The sequence below is a fragment of the Sprattus sprattus genome (genome assembly GCF_963457725.1).
Source record: "Sprattus sprattus genome assembly, chromosome: 10".
NCBI lineage: Eukaryota > Metazoa > Chordata > Actinopteri > Clupeiformes > Clupeidae > Sprattus > Sprattus sprattus.
In genome coordinates this window covers 28325617-28346306 of record NC_137908.1, presented here as the reverse complement: position 1 = coordinate 28346306, position 20690 = coordinate 28325617, and positions in this window count along the sequence as shown.

Here is a 20690-nt window from a genome sequence, read left to right as displayed (position 1 = left end):
TACAGGAGCCCATCATAGTTGGTGAGGCAGGGCCACTGCGAATAGAGAGCCTTGGTCAGGATACAGTGCTGAGATGATGGCCCAGGTTCACTGCCTGCCACTGCTGGGGTTGAGAGCCACAAAGCTTTCACCACTGGAGTTGCCGCATCCCGGTCGGTGCTGCGCTGACAAAGCCGCCACCTGTCCTCCAGGTCATCTGCATTGGTGTCCCAAAGGCGTCACCGGGCCGAGTAACATTGATGGAGAGTGACGTGGAGGCATCTCTGGAGCGGGCGGCGTTGGCCAGGCCCCCCACCTGGTAAACAGATCCAGCCCAATGATGCATGTCCTAGATGTTGGGCAGCCAGAACGGGTGGTGGTTCCTGCAGTGAGTTCTTCCCTTGCATCTTTGCTCACTCTCTTATGACCGTGGCTACACAGATCGCGGTTGTATTCCAGACCTGTGGTTTTGGCTCACGTGTTCTGGGCAGCATTCCGGGACGGACCATGGAGATGGTGGACTACGTGTCCACCAGATCCCGGTAGGAGGTGCCTTCCAGGTCACAGTCAACACAAAGTGCACATGCTCGACCAAGCCGGCTGAACCTCTGCTATGTGCTTATCAGTGGCTGGAGTGCTGGTGCTAGGTAATGGCTTGCTGGTTCTCTGCAGCACCCTTTAGATTGCTCTGCCACTCCTCATGCTCCCTGCCTCGGTCACTGGGGAGCTTTAGCATTGGCTTCTCCCGGGTGTCATCTTCGAAGACCTGCTGTAGTGCCTGGTTGATGGCTAGCCAGCTGGGCCACTCTACCGTCTGAAGATCTGTAAGGACTGGCACGGTTTGCCCTTCAGAGTGAGAGCAACCTGGACGCCTGATTCCTCTGCCGAACAGGTGATAGAATCTGTGAGTCTTACAGATAAAACAAGACTTGACAGGTATAGTCCTGGTCCAAGACACAGAGTTCAGAGGAAGAGCCAGAGAAAGAACAACAGAGAAAGGAGAGAGTGTCTAAGACTGGCGAAAACCATTAATTGTCACAACTCTTCTAAAACAGGTATATGATTACTTTTTGATAAGGTAGATACAAAGCTAGTAGCTAGGGATTGGCATGAGTAACTTTGCTCTGTTTGTATGTCAGTATTCATTCAGCATATAGAGTAATTGTGTTCGCAATTGAGTCCATTTAGAGTCCAGTTTCTGTCGTATATTTCTGTCAAGCTGGTTGTTGCCGAGGTAGTAATGCCCATTGCTCTTCCGGTATGACTGATAGCAGTACATTGGTGTGTGTTAGCATGACAGTGTTAGCCAGCTCTACTTGGGATCACTTCACCAGCTATGTGTTTCAAATGCTCACTGCCTTGATAACCCAGCAGCACACATACCACAGAGTATAAATGAGTACTGGAATGTTTAAACTTCTGAAAATTCCCATCCCTACTAGTAGCAGTGATAAATAAGTAATGGCAAGTTAACCTTAGCTGAAACTCAATGCTTTCATATTCAGGAGAAAATGAGCCAACTTGGCAACTGTCTTCTTCTTTTATATAGTCTCCATCTTTCAAATGCATCACTGATATTTACCCAAATTTACTACGTCTCTGATAATGAAGCTTTTTAGAAAGATGCAGAGACTTTTTAAGTCGGGTAAAATTAAACATTATCTCTGTTGGTCCAGTTTGTTGTTACCTCGTTTGTTTACTTTGTGAGGTTGGTCACACACTGTGTTCACATTCTTACCTGGCAACCCGGTGGGCCAAAATGGCACTGGAGCGATGGGCAGTGGGTGGAATCACCCAGGCCAGAACACAAACAGATGTTCCACTCAGGAACAGAAATGTACTGGCTGTAGCTTTGTTGTCGAAGACACCAGTATTTCAGTTGAGCATAATTTCCTTAATATCTAATGACATACTGTATGTTCATTTTATGATTTAGTACAGTAAAAGCAGGGGCGGAGTGGGACACAAAAATCCCCCGGGACAATTCTGACTGCACCGGCCCACCACCGGCCCACAACGTGCCCACAACTGGCCCAACCTGCATCCCCTCCACCTCCCATTTATCAACTACAGAAACAAACGGGCGGCTTTTGATCATTATTGTTAGATTTAGAGTTGATGTGTGGGTAACAGACATGACAGTGACAGTGACAGTGTATTTGTATATGTACATTTATGGAAATACGGAACAAAACGCGTCCCGTATTGGCTCAAATGTTATGCTAATTCGCAACAATGTGTCCTGTCAACTCACTCGCATCTAGTTGACGGCTGGTTGAATAAATCCGTAATTCTTGTACATTTTGATGCACTTTCCTCCAGCATCCGCCTCTTTTTCAGTCTGGCCTTTTTGCCCCCTCCTTTCTCCTTTCTCTTTTGTCCCTCCATCAGGTCCGCTTCACCTGCTCTCTCTCCCTGATAGCCGCTAATTTATCTCCCTAGGTTCACTTGATAAAGGCAGAACGATACGCATTTCCCATGATGCTTTGCTCCGACCATTCTACATTCAACAAAAAAACGAATTAAATCGCTGGCCAATTTATATTGTGATCATGAAAGGAATGGGGCGTCTGAATAAAAATAATTACATCAATATAGGAGGCTAAACAAAAATCAGAAGGTTGGATTAATGGGAGTGAGTTTGGCACACACCATAGGTGTGATGTACAGAGACAAATAGTGGTTTAAATAGTGGTTGGACTGCTTCACCTGTAGCTCTCGGAGAACTTAGAGATTTTGACGGGACCATGATTTGACGTACATACAAATTCGATGGGCCTCTCGTGATTTTAACTCAACGGCTGCGAAGGCCGGTCTGCAGGCTGGTTCTCGAGAGATTATTGGCCGACCGGCCGACCGGGAAAAATCCCGGTGCTCCCGATGACCATTCCGCCCCTGAGTAAAAGTATTACATATTTGTCCTTTACGACATAATTACAGTTTTTAAATAATCAATAGGGCGCAGCTTGTTAGGACAGACCTCTATACCCGCTTAACAAAGATCTGCAGGAATTGTTTTTATCTGATGACAAAAAAAGAAAAAAACAAGGAGGTGGAGTCTGAATAGTTCCTGGATCATTTGGATCCAGTAAGCCCTTTGCTGCCAAGAGCTTAAGTGCCATTTACACGGAGCCGAGTTTGTCTGCCTCCGAAATGAAACTAATACAGATAGCCCTATCATTAAGACGAACACTCTCTATCCGCACACGGGTAGAAGGTGAGTAGATTTGAATCGGTACGGGGGCTGGTGTTCGTGTTCACGGATTCACACAACCTGATGATGTCATTGTCCTCACAGGTAAGAACTAGTACGCAATCTGCAGCGTCTCGCCTGGGCGATGAGGTGCGCTCGAGGCGCATTTCATCACTTAGAGGAACTTAGCTCGATCTCAGGCTGGACCCCTATTCACCCCATTACTTCCCCTCATAACAGCAACAACAATTTAAATGTATGACGTGGCTCCTTTTTCGTGACTTACCTTTTCTACTGTGCTTAGTTATTTCTAGTCCCGTCAGACAACGATAGCTGTTTGTGTAGCCTACTAGCTAGCGTTAGCGTTACTTCAGAGGTACAGTACGTGAAGGACAAAGCCCTCAACAATAGCCTACATTTGTTGTTAGTAATAAAAACATGATATTGGAAGCAATAGAAAAACAATGAAACATCCAGGATCCACACTACTTGCATTGTGGTGTCCCCTGCTCAAGCTCAGCCTCTCAACAAAGCAAAGGTATTTAAACAACTCGCAGACATGTCATGTTGCACTGTTCCACAGTCTTTATTATCAATAGAAAATAGAATTCATTTTCGCATAACCTATAGTCTGCTCTGACCACTGATTTTATTAACCACCATAATGTATTACTGTGCAGATTAAATGTAGGCTATGCGGTTAGGCTAAACGTTGCTAATTGTAGCTTGTCTGCTGGCTTTTGTACCCGTGTCCTCCTGCCTTCTTCTGCATTTTTTCAGTTTGTACCACAGTCTGTACCACCGTTAGAGTGCCACCAGGCGTGGGGGATGTACTACAGCCGGTTCATCCCAATCGGCTGGGTTCGTCCTTACGCAAATGTCTTGTTACCAGGCATCCTTACGAAATTAAAAGTTTGGATTCGTGTGAAAAATTAGAAGATTTAGTGAATCTAGGCTTCATGTAAATGGGGTCTGTAGCGTTCTTATAATAAAAGTATACTATCGCGAGATTATAATAAGACTAGAAGGTTAGAGAGGCAACCTTGTTGTGTCCATGCGAGGTGAATGTGTTTTATTAAAGCTCCATAAAACGGACATACTTTCGTGTGTGTGATTCCTAACACACCACAACTGGCGACGAGGATGTGCCCGACAGCATAGAAGGACGGAATTAAAAGCCCTCTCAGCCCTCTCAGCTGGCTGGCCAAAGATGGCTCATGTTGCCCTTGGTGGTCTCGCGCCACCGAAACCATTAGACACTGTTGGCGAGCCTGAAACTTTACATCAACGATGGAAAATGTGGAAGAATGAACTTGAAATATACATCATAGCATCAGGAGTTGTAAATGCTGCACAAAAGCGAGCTGTGTTATTGCTAACAGGGGGAGAGGGACTGCGTGAGATATGGAAAAATTTCACTGACGAGCAGAAAGCCCACCAACCTGCTAATGATCAGCAAGCTGCACGAGATGTGTATCAACTAGCCATCGGAATCTTCGATAACACTTTTGCATTAAGGGAGAATATACCAAAATCCAGTACAAAATTCTGGGAAACTGAGCCCAATGCTGGTGAAACAATAAATAATTTCATCACTCGCCTCAAAGTACTAGTGAAAACATGCAACTTCAATGCTGAAGCTGCTAACCATGTAAGAGATAAAGTACTACTGCACATTAAAAATTCCGAGTTAAAAGCCAAATTATACAGAGAAGATAATCTCACACTGGATCGCCTTATCCAAGTAATTGGCTCATACCACCACAAGGAGGCGCTAATTCTCAGTCCTCCATCCAACACAAACCATGTCTCCAGCAGAGCAAGGCCCAAACCAAAGCCCAAGTCAGCATCACAGTCAGGGTGCTACAAATGTGGTGCACAAGGACACATAGGTCGCGAATGCATCCGATCCAAGAACCACAAGTGCAGCCACTGTGGCAAAAAGGGTCACTTTGATGATCTCTGTTTCCACAAAGACAAATGCAAGTCAAACCCAGATGACATGCCGAGCTCACAGGGTCGTAGCAGAGCCTCAGGTCGCAGCAAGGATGATCCAAAGCAAAGCAAATGTCGAAACAAAAAAGGCCAACATAGGGTAGAAGAAGGAGAAAGTAATGACTCACAGAGTGATTCTGAAGATCTCTACCCATTCAGAATATCTAAAGCAGAGGACACCTTAGACCTGCGCCTGAACGCTTTCACCTTACCCATGGTGATAGACTCTGGTGCTCACCACAACACGCTGTCCGTGCATGATTTCAAAAGATTATAGAAGGCTAGGCCCGAAGTCAGTCTGCAGCCTGCCTCCACCAAACTGTTTTCTTATGCCAGCTAACAAGCCCTCACGCTCTTAGGCAAGTTCACACTTGAAGTTGAAGTCCCAAACACAACACGGCGTGCCACTGCTTCGTTCTTCGTGGTGCCACAAGCACAAGCATCACTCTTAAGCAGCAGAACCAGCAAAGACCTAGGACTGTTGAGAGTGGGCAACGACGAAAAACATCCTGAGCTGTTCTGGAGCCGACGTATGGTCAAGTCTACGCACAAAGTACCCTCAAGTCTTCACTGGGCTGGGGAAACTCAAGAACTACCAGCTCAGACTGAAAATTGATCCAGACGTCACTCCAGTCATTCAGCCTGTGCGGAGGATTCCATTCAACCGACGACAGCGCGTCATCGAAAAACTACAAGAGCTAGTGGACCTAGACATCATTGAGCGAGTGTCAGAACCAGCTCACTGGGAAAATCTAGTCACTGTGGAGAAAAGGCCAGAAAATGACCGCAAACATGGAGATGTGCGAATATGCATTGACATGCGAAGAGCCAATGTGGCCATCGTCCGTGAGCGTCATCCAGTGCCTACCTTCGACGAGACCATCCAGGAAATGGCCGGAGGAAAATACTTTTCCAAAATTGACCTCAACATGGCGTATTACCAAGTAGGGCTCCATCCTGACTCCAGAGAAATCACAACATTCGCTGCACCAGCAGGACTCTACAGATACAAAAGGCTCTTGTTCAGAGTGAACATGGCATCTGAAAAATTCCAAGTTATCAAAGACTGCCCAGGTGCATACAACATGTCTGACGACATAGTCATAGTTGGCTAAAACGGACATACTTTCGTGTGTGTGATTCCTAACACACCACAGGGTCTTAGAGTTCTTTATGTAAACAACAAGCTGACCAAACCATTTTGATTGGTGCGCATAGCTATACCATGCAGAATTCTCTACAATATTTCCAGGCACTGAATGTAATGTAACAGTGTTTGCAGTGGAGCATATTTCTAGACCAACATATCCTCACAATAAGCTTGCAAAGGTTGGTTAAAAATTGTATGTGCGTAGAAGCTGTCAAAACCCCCACTGCTTCTCACCTTTTTGTTAATCAGTCAGTTCTTGATGTGCAAGTCACTCTTCCGCATGGCTGCTCTAAGGGCCCATCTTGGCCTGTCAAACATGAACTTTCTCCAATGCTCTGGAAATGTCTCTCCCCCTTTAAAAACATTACATTAGTATCTTGTCATACTAGTTTTGGGAGGGTGCAGGGTGTCCATGGCGATACAGATTTAGATTGGTCTGATGAGTCTCGCTGTTCCAGCTTACTAGTTGTCTGCATTGGTGTGGAGGCTAGCAATTCAAGAGGCAATTGTATGGTATCCAAAGATATGTGCGACGGAGCATTTCAAAGGTGAATTTACCTTTAAGTATATTCAATATAGCCCATTTTATATATAGTTAGTAGAGCCCAGAGCCATGTTATGCTGCATACAAATGGAACAACCTACAAGAAGGTCTTAGATGTGCCCCAAATATGGCCATTTTAAAATCCAGGCTGAAAACATGTATGCCTATAATTGAGCTCTTAACTTAATTTTCCTACTGCACCTTACTTGTAACTATATCACTTATCTTTCAATTATATTACTCTCTTGTAATAACTACTTATGTACTTTGTACTCTCTTTTTAATAAATCATATTTTATCGTTTTTAATTATATATTTTTCACTTTTTAAATTTTTCCAGTAGATGTTCCTTTTGCTTTGATTTATGTAAAGCACACTGAATTGCCTGTGTATGAAATGTGCTACATAAATATACTTGCCTTGCCTGGCCTAAATGAATTGGAATTTATGAATTGTTGGCAACATAAGATGGATTGCTTCATTCCATACTTGAATAAATCATGTTTAATTGAGACAATTCAAACAAATAAGGTTGCCGTGCTTTGACAGGCAGGTCACTAATTGGCACATGGAGATTGCATGCACTACACGTAGAGTACTCTCTGTGTAGCACCTTGAAGTGGAGTAGGCAGGGCTCTGCTCGCTAACAGTGCAGAGGAGTGGAGGCTTCTCTCCTGAAATGATGTTTCCCCATCACCAACAGCACCACTAGTTCCATGCTGTTTTTTCTTTCCTTCAACACTTTCCAGGTCAGGGCATCTGTTATTTGCCCAGCATCAGGAAGCCTTCTTCTCTCTCTCTCTCTCTCTCTCTCTCTCTCTCTCTCTCTCTCTCTTCTAATGATTATCAACATTGCACAGAGAGTAAATCCACTCAAACACCTGTACCAGCCATCCAGCACTGTAAAATGATAGAAAAAGAGTCAAATATAAAAGAACGGCAATCCGCACAATCGATTTCACATTTTCCTGCCCAATATCTCCTTGCTCAGCTTTAGTGTACGCTGTGAAATTGGCCCCGACTGCTCAAAAATGAAGAGAAAAAGGGCCTCCCTGGGGTTCTGTTCTTTAATGACACCTTTTGCTTAGATTTACCTCTAAAGGCTCTCCTTTTCTTGATAGGTAGAATCTGATGTTATTATATAGGTGCACTTTATCATTGTATGTCGCCACCAACAGTGTGTTTATTAATATAAAGTGCTTTCAGAATCCGCCAGGCTGTTTTGAAATCTAAAGGTTCAGTTTATGCCATATTCCTCAATGCATGAGCCAGTGCAGACCAAAAAAGAAAATGTGGCTGTATGGGTCGATGCATTTTACCTTGACATCCCACCACTGGAGTAATACCTTGCCTTGTGTCAAAAATACAAATTTCAGTAAAAGCTGCATAGTTTGCCATAATGTTCATTACAATCTATAGACAGATAAAAAAACTTTTTTTTTTTTGTAAAACACAGCTTTGCTTTGGGGAATAATAGTGGGAATAATGATTGTGCTGATTTTTCTTGGTTTTGAAAGACTCCACACTTAAGATACAAAAGAAATAAGATACAAAAGGTAAGGTTGCTTTGGGTCTGGTTTGGTTGGTTTGCAGCTGTGCTTTTAAACCATAAAAGCATTGGTCACTCATATGAAGCTTTGTTCTCATATGAAATCTCATATATAGTATGTATTCATATATGATCAGATGCTCTTGATCTTGATTCTTGATTCTGACCAAGATAAATCATGTTTTTCTCAGTAGGCTACCAGAGAAGGCTGTGACACAATAAGAAAAGGTATTTCCCCCCCGACTTGGATTATGCATTATGTATGTTTTTATGAAGACAAAAAAAATACATAACCTTCTTTTTTCCCTTTGAGGTTCCCCTCAGACTTTAATCACGGATGTGCATAACACATTCCAAAAACTATACCCAGTGTTTGCACACACGTGAGTGAGTCTTGAGAGGAGAAATTGTACTTTGACGACGAATCTTTCCAATCTTGACTTGAAAAGCTCTTCTCTTGGGGTGAGAGACAATCTTCCAGAACCTCCTGCATGGTTGAGAGAAGGGGATAAGCGGCAAAGCCCTGGGCACGAGCCACTGAATTGCGGAAAAGACGAGGGAATGAGATGGAATACAAGTGGGACAGGTGGCAGGGGGTGTAATTGTAGTTTAAATGTGTGTTTTTGTCAGAGGCGGGGGGAATAGGTTATTATATGCCTCCAGGGACCTTGAAGAGAACGCCTGTGGATGCTCTGAAGAGCCTACCAGTCACCCCATGGCTGCCATGCCACCCAGGATGAGACAAATAGAAGCACAATGGGAGACTGCTGTAAATACCAACCCAGAGTTCCCGCTTCATGTTTAAAAAGTGCCTCTCTACCCCCTATCTGAACAGGCATATGAATACGGGAACATCTGCTCTGGGCTCTAGGCTCTAGGCTCTGCCATCATTCACAGTGCAATCCCCAAGATGAAAAGGCCTCTCCCTCTGTACCTGTTGATAAAGCTGTTTCTTTTTTCATTGGTCATTAATCAAATTAAAGTAGAGCTCATACAATGAAGGTTAATTCAATGTTTTTGTTATATACAAATAGCCTATTTATTTATGTTTGTGCTGGTTGTCTTTCGCCATTAACAGGCAGATTAGATTTAGAGTAACTCAGAAAACTGCATTCTAACTCTCAACTTCCTTAAGACATCATCATCTTCACTGACTACCCAGTGAGCAAAAGCGTAATTGGATAATATGAAAGAACGCCAATAAGCCACATTTCTGTTACATGCTGAGCACATCTGTTCCCTCTTGATAAGAAGTAATCTATTACATCCCCAAAATAAAACTAGCCACAGATGTCCATCCAAGGTGTCTCTGTCAACTTCCACTCATTTGAACCAGTGAGCGCAGCCAGATAGCGAAAACAGACATGCACAATAATGGACGGACGTGATTGCCTGATTGGCCAGAAAGAAAGCCAGCAAGCGTGTGGTGAGTCTCAGCAGTGGCTAGCGCTCGCTTGCATTCTTTCAGCGCTCTAACTTTTAAAACACTTCATTAAGCCGGGTGACCGTGCCTCAGCTGTCCTTCAGGTTGTTAAAGCAAACAAATAAGGCAAAGTGGCCTGCTGTGAGGTCGAGCCATTTGTTCCACTTGTCCGGCTGATGGATTCAGTTTTATAAAATCCGGCTTTATTTAGCCAGCTACTAATTGCGGAGGGGTGGGAAAAAAGAGAAAAGCACACATCCATGCAGTACTTTAACGACCTCTCTCTCTCCATCTCTCTCTCTCCCTTTCTCCATCTCTGTCATTCTCGTCTTCTTCACAGGCCATGTGTCCCACACGATGGTTTAGCTCATTTGATTCGGGGGGGGGGGGGGGGGGGGGGGGGGGGGGGGGGTGGTGCAGTGGACGCCCAGCTGGGAGGTCCAGGTCTCTAATAGCGGAATCGGATTAGAGAACTCCCAGCGTGCACCATGCACCCATGTGTGAAAGCTCTGGCTGTCATCAATATTGAGGCGGCAGCACGGGGAGATCCATCAGCAAATCCGATTGCACACTGAGAATAGTGAGGTCCCAGCAGAAACGAAGATGGTGTGGGAGGTCTCTCTCTCTCTTACACTCTTTCTCTCTCTTTTTGCATTATACTGTTCCCCGGGCAAGTATTCTCCATCATGTCAACGTAATGTACCACACAGAGGCAATCATACAGCCCCCGAGCCATGCACTGACTGCTTAGCGGAGAATCATCTCTGCCATGCAGCAAGTGTGCACCAGTCAATATGATCTCTTCCTCCCCAATATGTTGCAAAATTCTTCATCACATCTTTCCCCCTAGGGGGATGCCATACCTTTGACATTTTGGATGTGTCCAGGATTTCTCCCAGCCCTTTTGACAGTCTAGTTTTCCACAATTTTTTCATCGCAACTAAACATGGTCACATCTGTTTATGTCACATTAGTTTATGCCTAAATAGGTTGTCTGAAATTAAAATTTCCCCTCACAGAATTTTCAGTTGTAGCTATTCACAGGCCCTTAAAACAGCAACCTGTTTATGTCCACTCGTACAGTGTTTGAGAAATGGCACGGGGGGTGCATGTGTTTTCCCCTAAAGTGCTGACAGGAGGCATGGGCGGGTATTATCATGTGATTGATTAACCGAACTGCCAGCCCAAGGGGCTGACACAGCGCCGAGTCAGATGAGAATGTTCCGGTCCAAGATCAGCAGCGCGTGCATGTGGATGTGACTGCTGCAGCCGAGGGCTAACTCGACCAACCACTTCAGCAAGGACAAAGCACTTTTAGCCAGGGAGCGACCTTGAATGTCGTCGGTTGCAACAGCACAATTATGTGTATCATTTATCGGAAACAAATGACTAATGGAGGACATAATGTTTGTTGACTTGCATGGGAAGATTTGTATTTATTCCAGACAGTACAGAGAGGCTGAGGGATTAGTTGTTTGGAGATAAGCGCCACTAAAAATCACTCCTCTGCATTGCAAAAAAGCAGATTAATCAGTGCTGGTTGTTCTTACATCACGCTATTCTTTATCCAGCACAATCACACACAATCAGTGCTTCCTGATTGTGACTTGTAGTTGTTTTCTTTTTGGCACATGCAGGCGCAGATATAATTTGATCCACCTTCGCATATTTATTACCGCCTGAATGTTCTGGTCCAGTCTCCCCAGTGTTGACAGTCACTGGGATTAGATCCAGCAGCCCTTCCCTGCTTTATGCTAATGCCAAAGCACGGCTCCCAATTTAGCTGACTTCTCAGACGAAAATAGTAGTTTGTTAAAGTAGCAAATAACAAAGTTTCTTTTCAATCACTTAAGATTCCAAAAGACAATAATTCCACAATGACACAAGTTTAAAAAAAAGTTAATTTAAAACATGAATTTAAGATCTATTTAATGTTTCTCATATTTTTTACTGTAAAAAACAATGTTGCCTACTTGCCTCCAGTATAGCATATTTATTTATATTTGTTTATAATATACATATTTATTTTTATATTTATAGACAACTATAGACAACCCTTGTGTACTTGGAATGTATTGATTATTGCCTGCCACAGTCACTGCTGCGTAGTGCAAAGTAGCTCTGACTTAAGTCAGAGTAAGTCTCCAGAAACCAGTCAGTGGCTCCAGTGTGGGATCTGATGGGTCTCTGAAGGTCTCGAGTGGTGGTCCAGCTGTGCTTGACACTGAAGTCAAGAGGAAAAGCCTGTGACCTGTGTGATGCCGGACCCCGCTCTTGGACCTAGGGAGAAAGAGGGCAGACGGGGCATGACTGAAACGCACCAGTGTCGATACACAAACTCTCGACATCAAAGGGCTCATCTTCAAGATGCCTTGCCAGTGGCAGCAGAAAAGCTGTGAAATATTGGCTGCAAACCTCAGGTGCTCTTAGTGTGTGCATTATGACTCATGTCATGGTTTGGCCCTCTCATCTCTGTCTCACTACCCTTAACCTGTCTCTGTCAAAAGGAATCAGTGGACATGTAGGAGTATTGAATGGGTTAAAAGTGATTAGGGATTGTATTGATGGCCTTCAAATACTTTACGCAGAAAAGTAATGTTAAACTAAATGGTGGTGTTGAAAATATGTTAATTGTTTTTTACTTAGTCTTACTTAATCAATCCATTGATATATGGTTAAGGTGGAGACTGTATTTTAGAATTTAGTGGTAATTCTAATTAAATGAAAAGATATATTAATAATATAATATATTATATTTTATGTCTTGATTCCATGTTGATTTAAGTATTCTTCTTTGTCTGTCTACCTGAAGTCAATCTAAATTCCAGGTTATAAAGAAATTGTCATGATTTATTTTGATAAATGTTGGTTACAAGCAACATTAGAAGAGTGTTAACCTTAGCTTTAAAATATATTTCCTTGTAACAGGTTGCTTTAAGGCCAGTGTGTGTATACACTAACTGGCCTTAAAGCAACCTGTTACAAGGAAATATATTTTAAAGCTAAGATTCATATCTGTGTTTAGTTCACCCCTCCTCTCATCTACACATACGTATATGCACTGGGGACACCATTTGTCCTCAACACCATCTCGTGGACCAGAACATTCACTGGACCGGACCAGAACATTCAGGCGGTAATAAATATGCGAAGGTGGATCAAAATGACTAAGTAAAAAATAACTAACATATTTTCAACACCACCAACATTTAGCTTAACATTACTTTTCTGTGTAAAGTATTTGAAAGCCATCAATACAATCCCTAATTAGTGACTAACATAGTATCCTGCTGTTTATACTGCCTAAAGTCCCTCTACTGTCCATCTGAATAATATAATTAAAAATAATCACAGCTAAAGCTCCCAAGGAGTAGGTATTACCGGAGCAGACGCCCATGCCACTTCTGAGCTTAGACTTTTTGCATGCTGTGGAGCCGGCAGGAATACTAATAAGGGAGCTTTGTGTGTCAAAGTCACTGACCTGAGGTGCAAAGGATAAAGCACCCAGGAGCCTGTGCAACGCAGTGTGCAACTGTCAGCTGTGCGGCGATACACACAATACAATACGCCTTATCACTTTCATCCTTCAGTCACCTAAGAGTCTTCATTAGGAACACATCATTAATGTGCAAATGGTCTGGGCGCAAATCCTACCTGTGCACACATAAAGCATTTTGGAGAAAAGGGAAAGGGTAGCATCTACCCTGTCAATCTCAAGTAACTCTGAATCAAAGACTAGAGACGTGGCCCTTGTCTGCCTGACATCTCCCGGCCATGCCAGAGGACTGTGGCTGGGAGGTAATTAAGCGTTCAGCCTCTGAAGCCGTCTCCGCACCAGGGACTGTGGCTGCAGCTTCTGCCCTGAAAACAAGTAACTGGATTTGTGCTGCATTCAGGATGACAGAGCTTTGCATTGCATACTCTTTCTTTAGATATTTCTTTTTATTTTCTCTCTCTCTCTCTCTCTCTCTCTCTCTCTCTCTCTCGGTCTGTATTTGTCCTGCACTCACATGTGATACTACGGGTCGTTGAGACTGTAGTTTGCAATATTTTTCTTCTCTCTGACTGAGAAGGAGAGTATGTCTTTGTGAGCCTGCACTCAGCAGAGTCATCAGCAGCCAGCATGAATAACAGAACGATGGAGGGGCATCACAGCCAGTTTGAGTAACAGAGCGATGGATGGGCATCACAGCCAGTTTGAGTAACAGAGCGATGGATGGGCATCACAGCCAGTTTGAGTAACAGAGTGATGGATGGAGGAACATCACAGCCAGTTTGAGTAACAGAGTGATGGATGGGGCATCACAGCCAGTGTGAGTAACAGAGTGATGGATGGAGGAACATCACAGCCAGTTTGAGTAACAGAGTGATGGATGGAGGAACATCACAGCCAGTTTGAGTAACAGAGCGATGGATGGGGCATCACAGCCAGTTTGAGTAACAGAGCGATGGATGGGATGCATGAACCAAACTCCACTAATCACCTCAGAGATAAAGCCCCAGTCTTCATTTGAGTCGGGACCAAACAGAGTACATTTTACCACCTGAATGAACCCGCTCCCGCCCGAGTCTTCCCATGTATGATACAGAAATCTGTCTTAGAAAGACTCCCATTACTCCTCTTCTCTGCATAATGCATGGAAGCAGCTCGTTGTGGGTCCCAGTGAGGGATGCAGATGATTCCTCTAATTCCGGCAACAGAGGCGATCTGTCCGGATTTAATCAATCAGTCATTTGAACACTGCGTTTCTCTTACATAATGCATGTTCGTGGGAGCTATTTAGGCCACTGTTGATGATTGGCATCCAGCGAACACGACTGTCATTAAATTATGTTTACGGTTCAAGTCATTTTTTTTTTTACAGCTTGCATTCAAAGAGAATTGAAAATTGAACAGATAATTTAGTTCTTAGTTTCAGTTAAATGCCAGAGTGTTTTAATCAAAATCCTTAATCATTTTGGCCAATCAAATTATGGGGGAAAAAAGTGTTTCCAATGTCTTCTATGAGCTCGCTGCATGCATGTATTGTTTGGAGTGTAGTTTACATTTTTTAGTTGAATCTCTATCATCCCCCGGACACCAAGGTGAATTTGCCAACGCTGGCTGCGGCGTCCCCCGCACAAACTTGAGTGGAACTCTTTGGAAGAGCAACATTGCCATCTAACACTCTGAGGTGGAATGACAAGCACTGACATCATCAGACTGTACACCTTTCTATTAATTTCATGACTACATTTTAAAAGTAAAATCCACCTCCCTCAATTTTCATAAATAATAAATGCCCACATTGCTGCCAGGTCGTTGAAACCCTCAATGAGCTGCATTTAAGAGCATAAACAAACAGGACCTGTCGAGATTCATGTAAGTGCTGGGGAAACCTAACTCAGTTGTGTGTGTGTGTCTCTGTGATGAGTCATTTAAACCATAAAATACGGATGGCAGCTTTTGATTACTTCACAGATGCGATATCTGGAACACCATCCAACCTTCCTCCCTTCCCTCCCCTCACCTCTCATCCACTAAACACCACCACCCCCCAGCCTGACACACTCTGCCACTTAGCATGTACGCTCTTAGACCAGCCAGGCCTTGGCATCATGCATGAGGTGTGAAATGTATTCAGCTGGCCCACATTGTGGAGCCATTTGCCCAGGAACATATTTGCATGTGATGCGGCAGTGGTGGCCATAAAACAAAAATAATAATAATTATGGTAACCCACATCAACGAGGGACCCACCTCCCAGAGGAGCGAGGGATGCATCTTGTTTGATTTGTCTGGGTCTAATATGGCGGAACTTCTTGCTTGTAGCGCACAGGCAGCAGCAGTGAAGTATTATGCTGGTAGGGTAAAGCGTACGCATGCTGTAGATAATTAAACATGTGTCAGACATAGGCTGCCGTGTATGTCCTCCCATAACTCAGTTTGGCCAGGTGTCAGCCAACACCTCCACCACCCATTCACTGACACAAAAGCATACTCATGCATACTGTATACACATGCATTCAATATACAGACACACAGGCACACACACGCACACAAACTTGTGTGCTTGCCTGCATATTGCATGAGTTGATTTGTGTTTGTGTGTGGGAGTCTGGAGTGCCTGTCTGTGTGTGGGGCTGTGTGTACGAACGTGCATGTTTCCAGAGTATAACACTCATTAATGCACATTCACATACAGTAGTGGCGAGGGCTTTTGATAAAGGGGAAATTAAAAACTCAAGGAATTTTCACAAAGCAAATTGGCTTTCCATTAAGAGGCAGGCGGCGCAGGGGCTCTGTGTGCACGTGCCCGGCATAACCGCTCTGTTTAAAGACAAAAACAAGAACACTTTCAAATAGAGGAACAAAAAAAACTTTTTTTTTGTATTTCTCACACAGCTCCCTGAGCTCAGAGAGCGAGTCGAGCAAAGTCTTCCCCCTTTTTACACATGACTTTCTCTTTTTCCCTAACAGGCAGTGACAGTTGGAGATGAAATAGAAATTTCTATATCAAACACCTACACAAAGGAGTGATGACCTTTGATCAAACGGGCGTTTGATGTTTTGACATGGAAATTTGCATCTGGGCAGCCCCTGACGAGGACAGCACTGCACGGGGCTAATGACTCTGCCCCTGCCAGAGATGCGGAGAGGTCAGGATCCTTTTTAGGAAATAACAGTCACTTTCATCCCACGGCATCGGTAGGATCAGCATCTTGTTTGAAGTGAAATCAGACAAAAACACATGCTCTTTAACTAATTACCAGCATCTCCACAGTGATAGAACCAGTGAAACTCTCCACTGCAATCTCATTTGGATGAAAGACAGCAATGATCAACCTCAAAGGAGTGCGAGCAGGGGAATGTTCAAGAAGGTTGTAAGAAATGCGTTTTCTTTTCTTTTGTGATGTGCTTTACAATATATATATATGCAATAGTAAAATGCAGTCATGATGTTTTCATTAATTTTCACAATGTGAAGGACAAATAGTGATGAGCTGTCACTCATGTCACCTGATACACTGACCTATGCGTCTGACCTATCCCTATAAGTCTTATACATATATACAGTATATATATATGGTGACCTGATTGATGCATGCTCTAACACAAAAGAGAGTGTGTGTTTGACGTTTTATGCTAGAATGACATTTTTCAAACTTCAGATCAGTCCGCAATAGCTTTCTGAGAAAAGTGCATACAGCTTAATGGCTTTGATCGGGTTCTGGCTGGAGATACAGAGTACATGCATTTTTACTTTATACGATCACCTCAGTGTTCCTGATCACGCCTGTCAACCGAAGGTTACTTTTCCAATCATAAAATTCCAGTTTTTGTGGAACCTCATGCCAATGGAAAGCAATGCCATATTAACAGCCATTTAACACACACAATTTGTTGATACATTTAGAGGTACAATGTGTAGAATTTAGTGGCATCTAGTGGTGAGGTTGCAGACTGCAACCAACTTAAAACCCATCCCTCACTCCTTTCTTTCCAAGTGTAGAAAACGTATTATGTCCATCAGGTGCCAGTAGCTACTTCCAAAATGACGTCATCATGTATGATCGGACCAAGAAGCCATTATATGTCAAGTGATGTGGGTACGTTAGATAGACATTTAGAAACAGTTTTGATTTATTTAAATATACGCCATAGCTTCCATAGACTGTAAATTGCGAAGTTTGGCTATGTTGTTGACTGACACGAGCTCCAAAGTGTATAACAAACAACAAAGCTACATTTCTAGTTGTCTATAAATGTAAAAATGATAATCCTGGTAAAAATTTGATATTTTTCAACATTGACATCAGGTTGCCAAGGTTACTTATGCCCATGGCTATGTTCTAGCTAAATCTATCAAACAACAAATTGCATTTTGATTGGCAGGCTAGATTACCTGTCTAGCAGAAAACAGGGAACTTCTGCCGTCGCCTGTCTCAATTTAATTTTGCTTCATGTTTTCACTTGACAATTAGGATTCATGCTCCCTTGCATTTTCTTGTGCTAAATAAGAAGTATGATCCTCCATTTGTCAAAAAGTAGGTTCTCAAACTTTTCACAACACAAAATGGTTAGCCAGCAACCACTGATTCCTCCTCTGTCTTTTTCATCTTCCAACTGGCACCAACAAATTCAAGCTGCCGCCTCAACATACAAATGTGAAAGGCCCTCTATCGAGTGAGCGTTGTCCATTCTGGGGGATTGTAGAAACATGGAATGTTCCATGGAAGACAACCCACTCTCTATGTAGATATGAAGGGCTATCCAGGATTATACACGTAAAACTCTATTATGAATACTATATCATATTTGTGCTAATAGATCCTGCTAAATCATACGCACTGTACCTTTAAGCAGTGGTGTAGTCCAGGGTATACGCAGGCCCACATATTTTTCAGTCAACATTGCGTATACCCACTTCTCGAAACAGGGCGTTCATCCTGTGATGAATGGGCTGCTTAAAAAAATTGCAAAATGAAGAGTATACCCACTTCTCCAGGGACCACCACACCACTGCCTTTAAGTATATGGCAGTGACATCACTCTCTAGGAGAAAAAGCTCTCCTGTGACTGGATTGTTTTGTTTTTTCCCCCAAGTTTAAGCGGGAGCGTGTAACTGCTGTTGATTTTATTTAGTTTACTCATTTTATCTGATCGATCACGTCCAGCCTGAGAACGCTTTTCATCACTCAAATGCAGAATGCAGCGGCAGCAAACGCCACAGCGCAGCAAAGGTGGCAGGCCAGCCCAGGACAAGGTCATGCCAGCACTCCCTGACTAATCTGCACCGCAGCCTCACAACAGCAAACTTCTACAGTATCATTAGCTGCCAATGATGTGTTATTGCAAAGTAAGGTGCGAACGGCCAGTGGCACAGCTGCTAGAACTCTATCCTCTAGGGTCAGTATGCACCTCCACAACACTGTGAAATGACATATTAGAAACCAATTGAAAAAAAAAATGTGTATAGAGAGTGAGATGAGAAGTTGCATAACACAGCTTCACTGTGGGTAACAATAAAATAGTGTGTGTGTGTGTGTGTGTGTGTGTATATAGGTTGAGAGGAGAGGAGAGAGCGCAAACATCTATATGTTTGTCCAGAAAGATGGAGAGAGAGAGAGAGAGAGAGAGTTAGAGAGAGAGAGAGAGAGAGAGAGCGAAAGAGAGGGTATGTGTGTCTGACACTACATCACTGAGCTAATCCAGGCTATCAATACCTAAAGCAGGGGGTGGGGAGGAGAGACAGGCTGTAGAGTGGAGCGATCCCAGTGGCCGTCAGCGAGGGTGTCAGGCCTTTCATTTCCCTGCTGATAGTGAGTTTATCACACAGGCCACTCACTCACCATCTGGCTGATGCATCATGGGAATGGCTATCTCTTTCACTGACACAGCCACCTGTCACCTCATCTGAAGAGTGTGGGCGAGGCACCTGTCACAGCTACACCACTTCAAATGCACACGTGTGTGTGTGTGTGTGTGTGTGTGTGTGTGTGTGTGTGTGCTGATATACTAGTTCGCCATGGTCATAAACCCTTAGAGCAGAGATTGTAAGAAGTCAATGATATACTTTTTTTTATTATGATGTAGACTGCCAAGGAAATGGGCGGCTTTGAATTTAACTTCAAAATCAGCTTTTATTTCCTAAATTCCTCCCTTTGATAGGATGTGTTGAGGACATTTCTTGGCCTCTTTAAATGTTACAAGCGGCAATTGACCCGAATATGGCGGTATTTTATTTCTTTCTTTATTTCTATTCTTTAGTTACATTTTCACATGTATTTCAATATTGAATGTTCCCCACTTTTCCTTCTAACTACCTTTGGGAGCCGTTAGCACCGCACTGAAACCCCTCTCCAATATTACAACGTTATAAAAGGAAAAGCAGACATTTCCTGTCTGTTTCAGAAGACATTACTTCAGACAGCATATCCAGATATGAGTGTGAGTTAAAACAATGCAAGGCAGGCTGGTCTATTTTTAAGACCATGTCTTTCGCCTTGATCAATATTTTTGGTCGCAATAATTATCTCACCATTAGAATAATGAATGACACTTTCAAGGCTCATTGCCAGGATCATATACAGAAGTCCATTTTTGTGATGGTGGATGGAGGGAGGGAAGGGGGGGGGGGTGGCAGAGTTGATTAATATGTTGTCTGTCAGAAGAGAAGGGCTGCCGGTGGCTGGGGAAAGAGCTCGGTCTGCAATAATCCACGTCCGACCATCAGACACCCTCCAGAGTGCCAGACAAATGAGCCCTTTCTCCACGGCTCAATCGATTCTGCGGCGATTCGGAATCAGGCAAGAAACCTTTCTCTTTTGAAGGGAGCCTCCAAAGCCCTGCAAGCAACTTCCTCAGCAGTCTCCTGGAGAAGAAAATCACACCACTGTGTCCTTGAGTTTGGGGAGGATATAGTAAAAACTCTCCCTCGTTCCTGCTGTCAAAGTCCAATTAGTGTTACGGCACACAATACTACTGCACATACACAGACTGCAGACAGGAGAGGTGGAACAAACCTGTACAAATCTCTGAAGGAATTTGAGGAGGAAAGCACATGTTCCAGTCACAGTGGCGGTACTCATGTAATGCAGTCTACTTGTAAAGCAATACCCCTACGACTGCACAGCTAAGCACTCCTCAGGCATGTGGGGGACTGTGGTTTGGCATCACTGATTGTAAATAAAGTGTTATTCCAGGGGTATAAAGTTTGATTGTCACCTAATCCCCGGCTCCATATGGACAGGGGGCTGGGGTTGGGGATGGGTGGGTGGGTGCAGTATTGCCAGCTTGGCTAAGAGACTCAGATCTGCCCAAACAGCTGTCACCCCCTTCATGGCAGCACGTTCCCACGGTGACAACACCTGGCC